The sequence below is a fragment of the Bos grunniens genome, chromosome 17 (genome assembly GCF_055505025.1).
Source record: "Bos grunniens cultivar Pamir isolate PY7600 chromosome 17, Bosgru_T2T1.0, whole genome shotgun sequence".
In the NCBI taxonomy this organism is placed as follows: domain Eukaryota; kingdom Metazoa; phylum Chordata; class Mammalia; order Artiodactyla; family Bovidae; genus Bos; species Bos grunniens.
The window spans coordinates 549960-566455 of record NC_141181.1 but is presented as its reverse complement, the minus strand read 5'-3'; the positions used below and the strand labels follow the sequence as shown (position 1 = coordinate 566455).

At 43.2% G+C, this 16496-nt stretch overlaps 1 pseudogene; it reads left to right on the top strand.

Moving 5' to 3' along the window:
• The first annotated feature begins 8137 nt into the window (after positions 1-8137).
• LOC147354911 (large ribosomal subunit protein P1 pseudogene) lies at positions 8138-8555 on the top strand (annotated as a pseudogene).
• The last annotated feature ends 7941 nt before the right edge of the window (positions 8556-16496 follow it).

Sequence of the window (16496 nt, the reverse complement as noted above, 5' to 3'; positions counted from 1 at the left end):
AGTTAGAACTGGACATGGAACAACAGACTGGTTCCAAATTGGGAAAGGAGTACGACAAGGCTGTATATTGTCACCCTGCTTATTTAACTTCTATGCAGAGTACATCATGAGAAACACTGGGCTGGATGGAGCACAGGCTGGAATCAAGATTGCCGGCAGAACTATCAATAACCTCAGATATGCAGATGACACCACCCCTATGGCAGAAAACGAAGAAGAATTAAAGAGCCTCTTGATGAAAGTGAAAGAGGAGAGTGAAAAAGTTGGCTTAAAAGCCAACATTCAGAAAACTAAGATCATGGCATCTGGTCCCATCACTTCATGACAAATAGATGGAAACAGTGACAGACTTTATATTTGGGGCTTCAAAATCACTGCAGATGGTGACTTAAGCCATGAAATTAAAAGATGCTTGCTCCTTGGTAGAAAAGTTATGACCAACATAGACAGCATATTGAAAGCAGAGATCCTACTTTGCCAACAAATGTCCATCTAGTCAAAGCTATGGTTTTTCCAGTAGTCATGTATGTATGTGAGAGTTGGGCTATAAAGAAAGCTGAGCACCAAAGAATTGATGCTTTTAAACTGTGGTATTGAAGAAGACTCCTGAGGGTCCATTGGACAGCAAGGAGATCCAACCAATCTATCCTAAAGGAAATAAGTCTTGAATATTCACTGAAAGGATTGATGTTGAAGCTGAAACTCCAATACATTGGCCACCTGATGCGAAGAACTGACTTATTGGAAAAGACCCTGATGCTGGGAAAGATTGAGGGTGGGAGGAGAAGGGGACAACAGAAGATGAGATGGTTGGATGACATCACCGACTCAATGACCATGAGTTTGAGCAAACTCCAGGAGTTGGTGATGGACAAGGAGGCCTGGTGTGCTGCAGTCTATGGGGTCGCAAAGAGTCGGACATGACTGAGTGACTGAACTGAACTGAACTGAATCAAATGCAACCCACTCGTCTGGCAATCTAAGACGCAAATGCCCACAGGCAGCCAGGAAGTTAACCTAAATGAGCAGATGAGGCCAAGGGTAAGACAATAGGACCTGGCTTCTGCCCTTGATACAGAGTAACAATGGTAGGAAAGATGGAGAACTAAAGACGGAGCACTCAAGAAGTTCCTCCTTGGATCTGAGCGGCTATTGCCAATGTTTCTATATCCTCTCATATTTCAAAGGAAACCCCAAATTCTGATTTTTATGTGAGATCTTCTCATTTTCCATTGTTAATAACTAATTTAAATATCAAATACCACATAGGCCAACAATGTGTAAGTTGAACTAATAATGAATAAGGGCTAGATTCAGTCTCTAGGATATTGCTTCATCATTCTGAACAAGTCTGTAAACAACTTGAAGGCAGATACCTTGACTTTTCCCTCTGTGGTCTCAATATTTCATACAATGTCTGATATATTTGGTGCTTAAGAAATGCTGGTAAAACTATGGATGCATGCTGCTAACTATTTCTGCAGGTGAAGGTGTCTAACAACTCAACACTGCCTTTGGCTTTGTGCATAGGGTTCTTTAGTTTTTCCTGAATTATTTATTCATTTATTTATTTTGGGTTGCCCTGGGTCTTCATTGCTGTATGTGGACTTTCTCTAGTTGCAGTGAATGGGCTTCTCATTGCAGTGGCTTCTCTTATTGCAGAGCACAGGCTCTAGGAACATGGGCTTCATTAGTTGCAGCATATGGGTTCAGTAGTTGTGGCGCACAGGCTTACTTGCTCCACAGCATGTGGAATCTTCCCTGGCCAGGATTGAACCTATGTCCCCTGCATTAGCAGGTGAATTCTTAACCATTATACCACCAGGGCGGAGAAGGCAATGGCAACCCACTCCAGTACTCTTGCCTGGAAAATCCCATGGACGGAGGAACCTGGTAGGCTGCATTCCATGGGGTTGCGAAGAGTTGGACACGACTGAGAAACTTCACTTTCCCTTTTTACTTTCATGCACTGGAGAAGGAAATGGCAACCCACTCCAGTGTTCTTGCCTGGAGAATCCCAGGGGTGGCGGAGCCTGATGGGCTGCTGTCTATGGGGTCGCACAGAGTCGGACATGACTGAAATGACTTAGCAGCAGCAGCAACAGCAGCAGTACCACCAGGGAAGTCCAAGGGATTCTTTATGTATGTACATTTAACTGTAACAATCCTTCTTTGTATTTTTTTCCCAGTTTGTCAAAGTAGAGTAGGAAAAGGGCATAGAAGAAAGCTAAAGGAATAGATAGAAAATAAGAGACCAATGTGAGCAAAGAGAGAAGTTTAAATAAAACCATAAGATATTTAGTTATTTCTGGTGCTGTATCCTATAAGGAGGTTAGACTGGTCTGATTGAAGTGAATGGATTTAACTAACTTTAGATCAATGAGAAGAAAAACAGCACCTTATTTAGGGGATGTGAGTGTCTCTGGGGTGATGGACAGCAGGTAGTCAGAGAAGACTTCCTGAGGGTGTGATGTTATTTCATTGAATGAATGCTTATTGAATATTTACTGTGGAATACATCAGCAAGCAAAACAAAAGCCTCTCACCTTCATGGGATTTATCTTTAGTACAGAAGACAGACAATTGACATAAAAATTAGAAAATTATGTGACAGTTGGCTAGGGTATAGTCCTTAGTTATATGGTTTCCTAGATAATCTGGGTGAGGCTGATTCAATTAGTTGAAAGACCACGAGAGCTGAACTGAGGTGTTCCTAAGAACATGAAATTCCCCTAATGGATTGCAGTTTTGGCTCATGTGGGCAAGTTTTAGCCTGCCCTTCCTGACAGCTTGCCCTGTGGATTTCAGACTCGCCTAGCCAACCCCCACAGTTGCAGAAGCCAGCTCCTTAGATATATTTCGCCTTCTGGTTCTGCTCCATTAGTGGATCACTGACTGATACAAAAGGTGGTAGGATCCAGGGGTGAGTGGGAGTGTGACCTGATAGGTAGGAGCAAGTTGCAGTATTACGAGATTCAGCTTAGGTTACATTGAGAAAGTGAGATTTGAGCAGACTTGGTAGAGGCAAGCATTGTTCCTTTGAGACAACGGTTCCAGGAAGAAAGAACTGCTAGAACAAAGTCCCTAATATAGGCAGCTTTGAAGAAGGCATCCAGTGTAGCTGTTGCAGAGTGTAAGCATAGCAGGCAGATGAGAGGATGTCAGGAGGTAAGGGTTGAAAGCAGAGGGCTTAGACATTTTAATGACCTTACATTTTACTTGGAGAGACCCAAGAACAATTGCCCAGTTTTGAGAGAGGGGTGCATAATCTGACTTATCTTTTTAAAGGATCATTTACATTTTAAAAGATGACTCTGTTGAGAACAAACTACTGGATGGGGAACATGAGAGCAGAAACAGGGGAATCTGATGAAGTGCTCTAGTAACTCAGGCAGCATGATGTTTGAACTGAGATTCAAAGACAGTCTTGACATTCAAGTGGTTCACCGTTGATTGCTTGCTGCCCATACCATACCAGTTCTTAAACATTTTTAATATCCCTCTGCTCAAGGGACAAGGAGGAAGTAGGCAGTCAATGAAAAGTGAAACATGAAAGTTTTAGTCATGTGCAAAGGCACAGGAATATAAGAAGGCTAAGCGCATTCACAAGTCTCCAAGATCACCATTATGGCTGGAACCATTGATAAAGAATAATAAATAACTACTGACATAAACACAAACTATCCCACACACTTCTCTAAATACCTTTTATGTACCATAGAAAAACTCATTTATCTTTGTATCAGCTAACTATTGTTACATAAGAAATTGCTCCAAAACTGAATAACTCAATCATCACTTAATTGCTAAAGATTCTGTGGGTTGGCAATTTGGATTTAGTTGGTAAAATTCATCTCTTCTCCATATAGTGTCACCTGGAAGCATTCATGTGTTTACAATCACTTGGCAAGTTAGCCAGACTGACTAGTTCCAAATGGCCTCATTCACATGTCTAGTAGTTGACCAAGGGAAGGTGGGATGGGGGTGGGTTAGCTGAACAGTTGTCTCTCATCAACCAGCAAGTCTACCCAGGCTTCTCCAAGTGGTGGCTGCATTCAAAAAAGCAGCAAACAAGAGAGTGTAAAAACACAATGTTCACACACTGATCAAGCCTCTGCTTCTGTCTTTGCCCAAAGAGGCCACATGGTGAAACCAAATCAATATCACAGGGGATCTCACAAGGGCATGGGTTCAGGGAGGTATGACTCACTGGGTTTGGCAGTACTTCAGCACCGAAGAATTGATGCTTTTGAACTGTGGTGTTGGAGAAGACTCCTGACAATCCCTTCAACTGCAAGGAGATCCAACCAGTCCATCCTAAAGGAAATCAGTCCTGGGTGTTCATTGGAAGGACTGATGCTGAAGCTGATACTCCAATACTCTGACCACTTGATGCGAAGAGCTGACTCATTGGAAAAGACCCTGATGCTGGGAAAGATTGAGGGCAGGAGGAGAAGGGAACGACAGAGGATGAGATGGTTAGATGGCATTACCGACTCAATAGACATGAGTTTGGGTGGACTCCGGGAGTTGGTGATGGACAGGGAGGCCTGGCATGCTGCGATTCATGGGGTTGCAAAGAGTCGGACACGACTGAGAAACCGAACTGAACTCAACTGAACAGCGATCTACCAGTCTTCATTAAAAGCCCCAAGAGGTATGTCTTGTTAATATATCCATTTTTCAAATGAGGAAACTGAAGCCAACACGTGTTGTATACCCCATACCCAGCAGGAAGCAAGGCCAAAGTCTGGACCCAGTCCAGCTCCAGAGACTGAGGAGAAACCAGGCAGTGGGTCCAAGGGGTGATGGGCCTGGAACACTCTCCAGGTCAGTGTGACTGTGATGGAGGTCTGGGCTGCAATGACCAGAGGACTTGCAGGTGGGATACCTGAGAAAAAGGAGAGAATAAAACTTTAGCCAAGAAATGGAGTCAGGGTTACAGACTGGGAGAAGAACAAACCTCAAACCAAACTGTAGAGGCAGGTGATGGCATAAATGGAAGCCAGCACCAAGGAAGGTGAAGGGAATAGAGTGAGAGCAGAATGTTCTTTATGTGTCTCATTGTTCTACAGACAAAAGGGGTACACTTAAAAGTGATGTCTGTGTGTTAATTTTATATCCTGCAACTTTGAGGAGGGATGTGGGAGGGGGGTTCAGGATGGGGAACACATGTACCCCCATGGCTGATTCATGTGAATGTATGGCAAAAACCACTACAATATTGTAAAGTAATTCACCTCCAATTAAAATTAATTAATTAATTTTTAAAAAATAAAATAAAAGTGACGTCTTGTTTTATAGCAATTTATCTGAGTCATGGTCATCACAGTAGAAATAAAATTCTGCTTTACTCCTTTTTATGAGGGTGTGGGTATATGTAAAAACTGGGAATAGTGAATGTACTGAAATACCAGTGAGCAGCTCTGAGCAGCTCTGAGTGTATTTATAGATGTCAAACACACGAAACACGCCCACACCACACACCCGCTTCCAGGGATCCAGAAGGTGGGGAGATTAATACCAAGTGTACATGGGCGGGCTGTGCCCCACATGGCTGTGCAGGGCATCATCACTTAAAGATCCTCTAGAGTACCCTTTCAGGGTTTAGCAAAGCCATATGATGAATGATTGGAAGGCTTGAAAACAAAATTATTTTGAATACAAGGTTTTTCTTCCTTCAAACACAGGCCCTGTCATAATCTGCTGAATATCTTAAGACATGTTCTTTGTGACCTCAGATGAATGGATAAATAACAGGATGAGAAAATTCTCTATCATCACTATTAACAATAAAATATGTTGATTTTCTGATCATGGATATCTTATTTTTAAAAAAGTAATAAGTTCTCTAGATAGAGCTGCCTGGATCTGCTGGTGTGAAAGGCAGAGGTCCATAACAGGAACAGGAAGAATGAGCATTCAGATCAGAGGGCGCTTCCTGACTTCCGATGCTCCAAGGTTTGAGAATAAAACCCTTAAACTTGAGAATAACTTCTAACCAATAGTAGTCTAACCAATAGTAGTTAGACTACTTACCAACTAAATAGTTGGTAAATAGGCAATTTACCAACTAAATCCAAATTGCCAACCCAATAGTAGGCATGAAAAATAGAGGCCCTGCTGACCTTTTGATTTGTCATCATTAGTGACAATGAAGACATTGTTTGCCAGAGAAGTTGTCACTTTTTCACTGCAGAAAAAGAAGGGAAATAAATTACTGTGAGACCCAGGCTTAGGATATTACAAAAGACTGAGGGCATCTGCTTTTCTGTGAAGTGCCCAGAACAGAAAAGATTGGCAGAGACTCAGAAATGCTTGCTATGGAAGAGAACACAGGCATGTCCTAGCCTTTCCTAGACCAAGTGTGCCTCAAAGATTTTGATGCACTAGACATCTACTGAATGCCTCCTTTCTGCTGCCTAGCAAACAAGGAATTCACCGGTGAACAAAAACACAGCTTCTTCCTCAAGGAAATGATAATCCAGCTTTTCTTTCCAGGACTTTGCAGCAACTAAAGCATATTTCTTGGAATCAGATCTGCTCATTTGTTTTATTCTCATTTTTGTCTGTCACTTTTCTTGAAGGACAGTTACACAGCTCAAAATAGCCTGGAGTTAAAACTCCCCTTGGGGTCCTCCCCACCATTCTATGCAAAACAAAGAACTCTCTCACTTGAAGAAAAAAATGGAATTAAGGTTGATTATGCCCAGCTCCCAGCCGGTCCCAGCCTCTGGCCGATCTCCAGAATTCCTTGCCCCAGCTGTTTAAGAGATAACTAATCCGAACAACCTTGGAGAAGAACATGCCCCCTTTAGACAGTAGATTTCCATATATATACTTCCTCTTTTCTTGGGTTAGTGCAGCAGCTCACTAATCTGACTGCTGCCCCTTCTCACCTCATTAAAGGTGATCTGTTCCTGTAAAGTGCCCATCTCATTCTTCGAACCTCACTTTCTCTAATTTCCTTACCCTACACTTCTGCCACTAGTTTCTTCAGAAATTTGATAGGTGGTGGACTTGAGTTTTTATTTCTAGTCTCTCATGTCTAATTTCTCGGGAGAAGAGGCAGATTAACAATGTTACCTCTTAGGACTTTTCAGTGACTCACTTGTCAAGGTTTCTAAATTCACAAAGGCTCAGTGACAAGAGAAGACATCTCATTTTTATAATTCCTCCTTTAGGTATAAGCCATCTTCTATTTAAACATGATTTCATAATGAGTCCTTTTTAGCATAATAATAATAGGAAAAAATTATAGATGCTTCTTTATTACCTTTAAATTCCCTGTCAGTCACTACACATGACTGCTGTGGCCCTGTGACATGAGCAGTCATGCTATGTCTGTGACTGCCTGTCACTCAAAGGGGAAACCAGAGAAACGCTGAATGCATCTGGCTTCTGGTCTCCTGTACATCCTGGGATTTCATTTTATTTTTTTCCCTTTTTTGATCCTCTGAGGGAAAACCTTAAGCTTCTGGCCAGGTTCATAGGAATAGAGAGACATTTATGAAAGTCATTTACTGAAAAGAAGGAAAAAGGGATGGGGCCAAGATACATTTCATTATTTTTCTGGAGCAAGACAGCCCTCTATGTAGAACAGCCTTCCTGTCTGCACAGACATTGGTAGTGTCCTGAAGGAGATGTAAGGTTCTCTCCTCCAGCACCAGTGGGCCTCAGGGGAGAAGCAGCCCAGGACAAGGGGAAAAAAATGACAGGATGCCAGGACAAGCAACACAAAACTGTTGCTCTTCTAGTTTCAGAGTCCAATCATCTGTGGAGATTCAGAGGTGAAAGAGAAAGGAGGAAGGGATGGTTTTTGAATTGAGCCTTGAAGGATGGATGGTGTTTCCACTCAGAGATGATGAATGGTGAGAGATAAAGATCTGCTTCTGCTGTGGTGTGAGCTTGTGACTTCTGTCTCCCCAAGATGCAGTATCATCCACTCTTAAAAATGAGGACTGGGACTTCCCTGGTGGCCCACTGGTAAAGAAAAATCCACTGTTCAGCTTTCCTCCGCTGCCGTTAAGGTGTTCAGTCCTTCCAAGGAAGCTTCCACCATTTTAGGGTGAGGTCCTCACATCAACTGGCGACTAGCACTGCACCTGGCAGCCTCCAGCTAGCACTCACCCACACCATGGTCCCGGTCTTGGAGCTCGCCTGCATCTATTCAGCCCTCATTCTGCACAACAATGAGGTGATGGTCATGGAGAATAAGATCAATGCCCTCATTAAAGCAGCTGGTATAAATGTTGAGCTTTTCTACCAGGCTTGTTTGCAAAAGCTTTGGCCAATGTCAACATCAGGAGCCTCATCTGTATGGTAGGGGCTGGTGGACCTATCCTGTCCACCACTGCTGCCCCAGCTGAGGAGAAAAAAGTAGAAGCAAAGAAAGAAGAATCTGAAGAGTCTGATGATGACATGGGTTTTGGTCTTTTTGACTAAAGTTCTTTAGTAACACATTCAATAAAAAGCTCTTAAAAAAAAAAAAAAAGGAATCTGGCTTCCAGTGCAGGACATGGTTCGATCCCTGGTCAGTGAACTAATACCCTACATGCGGCAGAGGCAACTAAGCTCTGTGGAACACAGCAAACCAACTCAGTGCTCTGTAGCCAGCAGGACCAACTAGAGAGCCTGCACATTGCAACTAAGACCCAACAATAGTCAAGTAAATAAATAAATGTTTAAAAATAGTGATAAGTAAGTAAATAAAGTAAAAATGAGGAGTGGAGAGTATGGAAGGTTTTCCTCACCTCAGCTCTTGTTCCAGTGTGCCATTCAGATTACAGCTGCTGCTGCTGCTAAGTCGCTTCAGTTGTGTCGGACTATGTGCGACCCCATAGATGGCAGCCCACCAGGTCTCCCGTCCCTGGGATTCTCCAGGAAAGAACACTGGAGTGGGTTGCCATTTCCTTCTCCAATGCATGAAACTGAAAAGTGAAAGTGAATAAGCTCAGTCGTGTCCAACTCTTAGCGACCCCATGGAGTGCAGCCTACCAGGCTCCTCCGTCCATGGGATTTTCCAGGCAAGAGTACTGGGGTGCCATTGCCTTCTCCACAGATTACAGCTAACCATGCTTTTTCCCACCTGCCTTCCATTTTATGCCACATTTTGTCTTCCTCCGTTTGCTCCCATTTATCCTCTTTATGTTAATAATGAAATGATTACAGCTTATGTAAATGTATGTGGGGGAGCTGCTCAAGCCTGTGTTTTACTGGGTGGTTCCCGTACCTGCTCCAGCCTTACTGAGCTCTACCTTGTTCTCCTCACTTCCAAAGAACGTTTTGGATTCTTACCTTTGTCTACACCATCTCCCAATACAGTGCTTATGTGGAGAAAGAATCAGATTGCGGGCAGCGGCGCCCATGGTGGGCAGAGGGGTGGGGGTCACAGACTTGAGCTAGCCGCTGCCGCCTGGGCTCGGGGTGTTCCCCTCTCGCCGGCGGGGCCATGTTGGTCTGGACGGCACTCCGTGGGCGTGCTGTCCTCTGTGGCCCTCACTGGCTGCAGGAACTTTTTTGGCTCTAGGTCGTGGGGTGCAGCGAGGAGAGTGCAGGGCGAAGCTGGTGGCACGGAGGCGAGAGCTGGCTGGGGGGCACTGAGCGAGCGAGTGTATGCACCGCGGACCTGGTCTCTGGGGGACTGTGACATGACAAATTAGTCTGTCCAGGATCCAAATCGGAAAATCTGTGTCCTGTGGAAAAATACAAGCATACCCTTGCCCATAAGTTAGCAACACATCTGGCCCTTTTCATTCTCTGGTAAGGAAGTCTTTTCACTTGACCAGGGGCCAAGTCGAAACCCTTTCAGGAATCTAGTGTCTCATCATTGTAGTCTGCCCCTGTGTGTCTACGTTTAAATGATTAATTACAAACAAAGCATGGTGGAGAACATGATGTGAAGAGGAATATTTAAATTTTTTTATCTTAATTTAGCTATCTGATTTTTTAAAGTCTGGTGTGTCCTTTCCATTATGGTTTGACCTTGGGGAATGTTAAGTATTCTTGTTGAATGTACTATGGAAAATTGTTGACAAAATGTCTTAAAAGCAGCAGAAGTATAAGCTGGGCCATTATCTGTTTTTATCCGTTCGGAGAGTCTTATTTGGGAAAAGCATTCAAACAAGTGTTGAATTACATTTCTTACTGCTTCATTTGATCTAGCAGAGGCTATAATAACATGAGAAAGGGTACCCACGGTAACATGCACAAAGGACAGTTTTCCAAAGGCCAGGATATGAGTTACGTCCATTTGCCAGAGAACATTAGGCCTAAGGCCTCCGGGATTTACTCCTAATGGTGGAGATGGATTAAATATTGGGCAGTTTGGACATAACTTAACTATTTGTCTAGCTGTTTCCCTAGAGATATGAAATTCATACCTTAAACCAGCTACATTTTGATGGTGAATTTTGTGAGAATTTTTGGCCTTGTCAATCTTTTTATGTAAGTTTAAAGCAATTACTTTAGTCAATGCATCTGCCAAAGCATTTCCTTCATGTAAAGGGCCAGACAAGCCAGAATGGGCTCTAATATGTCCCACAAAATATTTTTTATCTCTGTGTTTAATCTCTTTTTGTAAATCAGATAACAAGGAGAAGATAGTAGTTTTATTTTCTGGAATATTAGCAGTCTCAATATAAGGAAACAACCCTACAATATATCAGGAGTCAGTCAAAAGATTGAAGGTGTGGTCTCTTAAATGTTGAAAAGCCTAAATAACTGTTTGTAACTCAGCCCTGACACTTTATTTCTTTGATTTAAAAGATCTTTTAAAGGCCTTGGAGCTGTAATTTCCTGCACCTAAAAGGCTAGATCACTAGATCCAAATGCTCTGTGGCCCCTAGCTTGAGAAGTCAAGTTTTTTCCTGTCTGATAATAAGGTAAAAGCAAAAGCTGTGTTACTCTTTGACCTTTATTAATTTGCAGTTTTGGTAGCTGGCGAGATCAAAACCTTAATTTCCCCAATATAATCAGAATCTACTACACCAGGCACCACCGAAATTTCTTGAAAAGAAAGTGAGCTATGCCCCAGCACAAATCCTACAATGCCCTCAGGTAGGGGGCCAGCCACTCCCATTGGAATTGGAGTAACCAGCATGTCAGGGGTTAATATTGTTGCTAAATCCCCTTACCGTTTTGCTTCTTTCCTAGCCTGGGTGAGGCCCCCCCTGAGGGGGTTTTCTCTAAGGAGCATATTGTGCACTCTTCTGTTTTGAAAGTTCCTTTGTTCAAAAAACTTTTTATCTTCCTCAGCCTTAGGCAATGCTTCAGGAGGCTTTGGGGGCAAAGTGGGTAACTCCTGGGCCCTGGGAGGCGCTAACGGAGGTGGCGGCGATCGCCTTAACTCAGAAAGTGGTGGATAAGTTTTTAAAGGTTTGCTCGGGAGGCGGGGGAGGGGGCTCGCCAGGGTGCCCAGCCGCAGCGTCCTGCAAGCCCTCTCCTTCCTCGGGAGGCAGAGCACAGTCTCCTTCCTTTTCTTTGTCAATGGCAGAAAATATGATCTGCGCAGAAAGTGGAGACCCACCACCACCCACCGCTATAGCCTCCCCCATAAGCTATCTAACAGCCCCATGACGGGGTCCAGGACATTTTTAATCACATTCCACAGAGCAAAAGCATCTACAGGAACCCTTTCTGGCCCAAGTAAAGTATAAAACAAACGTAGAAATTTAGACAGTCTTCCTGTGCTTTCTTTAATGCCTCTATGGGCTAACATGTGAAGTAATATTTCAAAAACATTTGTCTATTTTTAGATGCAGAGAAACCCATTTTTCTAGAGAATATTCTTATTCATTTTGTACACTCTTCACCCTGCCAGCAGTTAGGCAGGTACGATCCCAACCACCCTGCATTACGGTCTCAAATTATTTACCCTTCAGATTCATGAGCAGGATCTAAAGCGTCCCTAATCATGTTCCATAGAGAAAAGGTGTCAGTGGGGACTTTTTCTGGGCCATGCAAAGTGTAATAAGTTTTTAGCTGTTTTCCTACCTTTTCCCAAGTATCTAGGTTAACAGTGCCCTCTTCTGGAAACCAAGGACATTGCTCTTGTACAAACATAAAAAAGGGTTGAACACTAGCTTTCTTAACTTTAATCCCTCTTTTATTTAACAAATGCAAGATTACTCCTAGAAAGAGTTGTTCTTTTGATTCGTTGTTACCCGTGTCAGAAATTTCTGTCTCGTTTTACTTCTGTTTATGCAAAACGATTCCACTACCCACTCCTCCTCACCCTACCTATCTTATGCAGGGGGGGTCTGCAGCACCCTGAGTGGGGTCCTAGCCATCCCGAAAATTGAACAATGGGGAGACTTACCTTCGGGAGCCTGTTCCGGGTGCCACTTACCGGGGTCCGGCCCCGGCAGGATCCAGGAATACCCTCAGGATGACGGTGTTGGCAAGAGAAAGAAAAGGAGAGAAAAAGAGGCTTGATCTTCCTTGGTTTACACAGAAAGTCAATAAAGCTCCTGACACGGAACTTGCTTTGTTCACAGAGGCCGCAGGTGCCCTCTCGGTGGGGTGAGGACACAAGACGCCCTCTCCCCCGTGAAGACGCAGGGTGCCTTCCCAATCGGGTCTTAGAAGCCCAGGCAAAAAAGTGAACTCAGAGGGTCTCTGTGCTCCACGGAGTCAGCCTGAAAAAAGAAGAGAAAGAGAAAGAGAGAAGAGAGAAAAAGAAAGAAAGAATGACATGGGGAGACCAAGCTTCGGTCAGCAAGGCCCACAACTTTATTTTCAAAAGGAACTTTTATACCCTCAGTTATACATAGATGAGAATGTAGGGTGCAGAGTCATGCAGGGTCAGCCGCCCTGACCCTTGTTGAGACCAGGCTTTCTTTCTGCAAACCTATCCTATACAAAGGCTTTATGTGATTTACATCATCTTCTGGCCAGGAGGCCTGTTAACATTTTATGACTCTTTGTTCTGATAAAGGTTAGTCAACCAGAAAACTTATTTTCTCTAAGAGTAATTTTTCTAAAGTTTGGCGCCACTCTCCAAAAGCACTAGATAAAGTTGCATTCCTATAGGGCAAAGGTGCAGTGGGGTATAACAAGGGAAGAATTTATTACCTCAAGGGTCTAAAGTTGTTAACATCAAGGCTTCTACTTATTTTTCCTATATACCAACCATATTAATTAACATACTCCCAAGGACACAATGGGTAAGGAATAAGGAAACTTGGCAGCAAGCATTGGCTCACCAATGAAATCCTTCACCAGTTCTATTCTAATAATTTTAACTCCTTGAAAGGCTCTATATTTTTAGAATGTTTTAAGCTTCCCATGCCTCTCGTGGTTGGAAGGCTGTAAACAATCACATGCATAGTTGTAAGAGTCCGGATAAACCTGTCAGGCAAGTTAGAAAGCCATCTGAGGGGTTTGGATTGAAACACTCCTATTATGCCCAGGAGACTTAATAAGTAGAACTCTAAGTTGATTTCCTTCAGGGAAAGGTGGTCAGGGATAGCCCCATGTTAATGTCAGAGGAGTTGGTAAAAGTCATAAAATAGTAAGACAGACAGATTCTGGTTTTGGGGTAGATGCTCGAGCAGGTCCAGGGGTCCCTCGAGTCCTGATTCACCTTGCCCATCAGGTCTCTTCCGCATGACCTTGTCATGGGTGGGATCTCCCGTGCTGGCTCCCGGCATCAGATAAATATTCATTAGGACTTCCCTTGTGGCTCAGCTGATAAAGAATCCACCTGCAATGTGGGAGACCTGGGTTCGATCCCTGGGTTGGGACAATCACCTGAAGAGGGGCAAATATACATTAGCAAAATAAACCCACAAAGTTTTCCCAAATCTTGTTTAATATCAACGAATATTCTAGAATTAGCTAATCAAATTGTAAGGAACTGCCATTTGGACTGTTTTCCACCAGGTTTGTAGACATGACAATTACCATTCTTGTGTGATAAAGGTAATAAAGAGGATACCAGTAATATCTCCTTAAAGAAATCTAGTGTTTAAGAAGATGAAATAATTCTATAATGGCAAGGTCACAACCTTTGTACTTTTTCTGAAGAAAGTGTGTGCTAAGTAAATTATTAGTGAAAAAAATTCCAGAGGGCACTATTAGCCTTCCTTCAGAAGATGCAACACCCTTGATATTGTGTGGCAGCACTTATTTGCATGTTCAATTCAGTTCGTCCAGTTGCTCAGTTGTGTCCGACTCTTTGCGACCCTATGAATCACAGCACGCCAGGCCTCCCTGTCCATCACCAACTCCCAGAGTTCACTGAGACTCACGTGCATCCAGTCAGTGATGCCATCCAGCCATCTCATCCTCTGTCATCCCGTTTTCCTCCTGCCCCCAATCCCTCCCAGCATCAGGGTCTTTTCCAATGAGTCAACTCTTCTCATGAGATGGCCAAAGTATTGGAGTTTCAGCTTTAGCATCAGCTATTTGCATGTAAATGATAGCACATTAAAAATGACTTTTATCTGTGTGTTAAAGAAATTCCCAAGAACACCTTCCTTGGAAGTTTTGTGGAAATTAGCCCATGTTCCAGGGGACCTTTAAAATACAAACTTGTAGATCTCAAAAATAACTTTATAAATCAGACTTTGATTCACTTGAGTCTTCCAGATGACATTTCTGAATAACTATGGTAAGTAACTTTACCCACCTATGAGTGATTTTTAATGGAGCATATTTGAACCTAAATAAGTCATCCCTGACAGGCATCACTGTACAGTGACCCAGCTGTACCACATAGCCTGCAAAGCAAGGTCATGAGAAACCCGAAAGATATGAGGGTTTTCCTTTTAGAAGTGACTCTTAAAGTGTGTTCCTCTGTGGGATATAGGCATAGAGTCCCTGTTTATTCTCCAAGGACTGTATTTCTCTAGCAGTTCAGAGAAATTGCTGTGAGCATGAAATGTGTGTGTGTGCCTGCTCTGCTGCTTGTCTCCAAATAATACATGCTTTTGGACACTGTTTGTAATTCTGGTTTCTGGCAGCTGTAGACTTGTTACCTTAAAGTGCTAAAGTTCTGTGCATTATAGTGAACAGTGTTTTTTATTGATTACTATGGCACCCCACTCCAGTACTCTTGCCTGGAAAGTCCCATGGACGGAGGAGCCTGGTGGGCTGCAGTCTAAGGGGTCGCTGGGACTTGGACATAACTGAGCGACTTCATTTTCACTTTTCACTTTCATGCATTGGAGGAGGAAATGGCAACCCACTCCAGTGTTCTTGCCTGGAGACTCCCAGGGATGGGGGAGCCTGGTGGGCTGCCATCTCTGGGGTCGCACAGAGTCAGACACGACTGAAGCGACTTAGCAGCAGCAGCAGTATACACTTAATTGTATTATGATCTATTGTTAAAGATTCTGTGTTTCTTCATAAATGTAAAATTTAATACAAATTTTTAATTTTCTCTCCCTATCTTCTAGAGCTTGATTGTTCTCTTGCACAGAGCTGTCCCCATTTCCACCTCTTCTCTCTCTGCCTCTCTTTGTTTCTCTTTCTCTGTCTGTCCCTCCCTCCCTCTCTCATTTTGTCATCTTTACTTTCCCAGTCACCTTTAGGCACATTTAAAACCCTCAACCTTTTGTAATCACCACTTGGCAAGGGTTATGTTTCTGTGTTTCGGATCTGAAGCACAGTGCCATGATTTCAACTGAACTTGGCCTTGATTAAAGCTAATCAAGTTGCAGTTCTGCCTTCCAAATTCACAGCTTGCTGTGAGCAGACAGGCGTGGGAGGGGAGGAAACTGGAACGCCGGGTACTGGAGATTTCCCCATTGCTCTGTCACCTCTTCTAACAAGAAAGTTTTCTTAAGATTCCAGCTAAATGACCAGTTCTTTTAAAACCTTCCTTCTTTGACAATAATGTTCATTGTTGGGACTTCGGTAGTGGTTCAATGAAACTGCCTACAAATGTGCACATGGGTTTGATCCCTGGTCTGGGAAGATTCCGCATGCTGTGGGGCAACTATGCCCCTGCACCACAACTACTGAGCCCGCATGTTGCAACTACTGAAACTCACAGGCTCACAGGCTCTAGAGCCCAGGCTCTGTAACAAGAGAAGCCACCACAATAAGCCCTCAAACCATAGCTAGAGAGTAGTGTCTGCTCACCACAACTAGAGAAAGCCCTTATGCAACAACGAAGACCCTGCACAGCCAAAAATATAAATAAATAAATAATGTTCAGTATTTGTTAATGCTTCTCAAACTTCTAAAATCTATACACCTAGTTTTTCCAGAGTCTTACCTTCTCTAGTCTTATTTAAAAAGTAGAAGTATTTTCCCCAAATATAAAATTATAATTGAATTTCCCCCCCACTTAGATACACCTAAAGCTTCTCAGCTAGCTCTGAGTGAAGAATGTGGAGGCTGACTGTCTACCCTCCCACATGGACCTCTTTGAGAATCACTTGTTGCCGCTCTGCTGCTCCCTGGAGCTTGATTAGTAAATCTGCCAAAACTGAAAAGAAATTCTAAGGAGTAAATTGTTGTAGATACCTCAAACTGCATTGAACCAA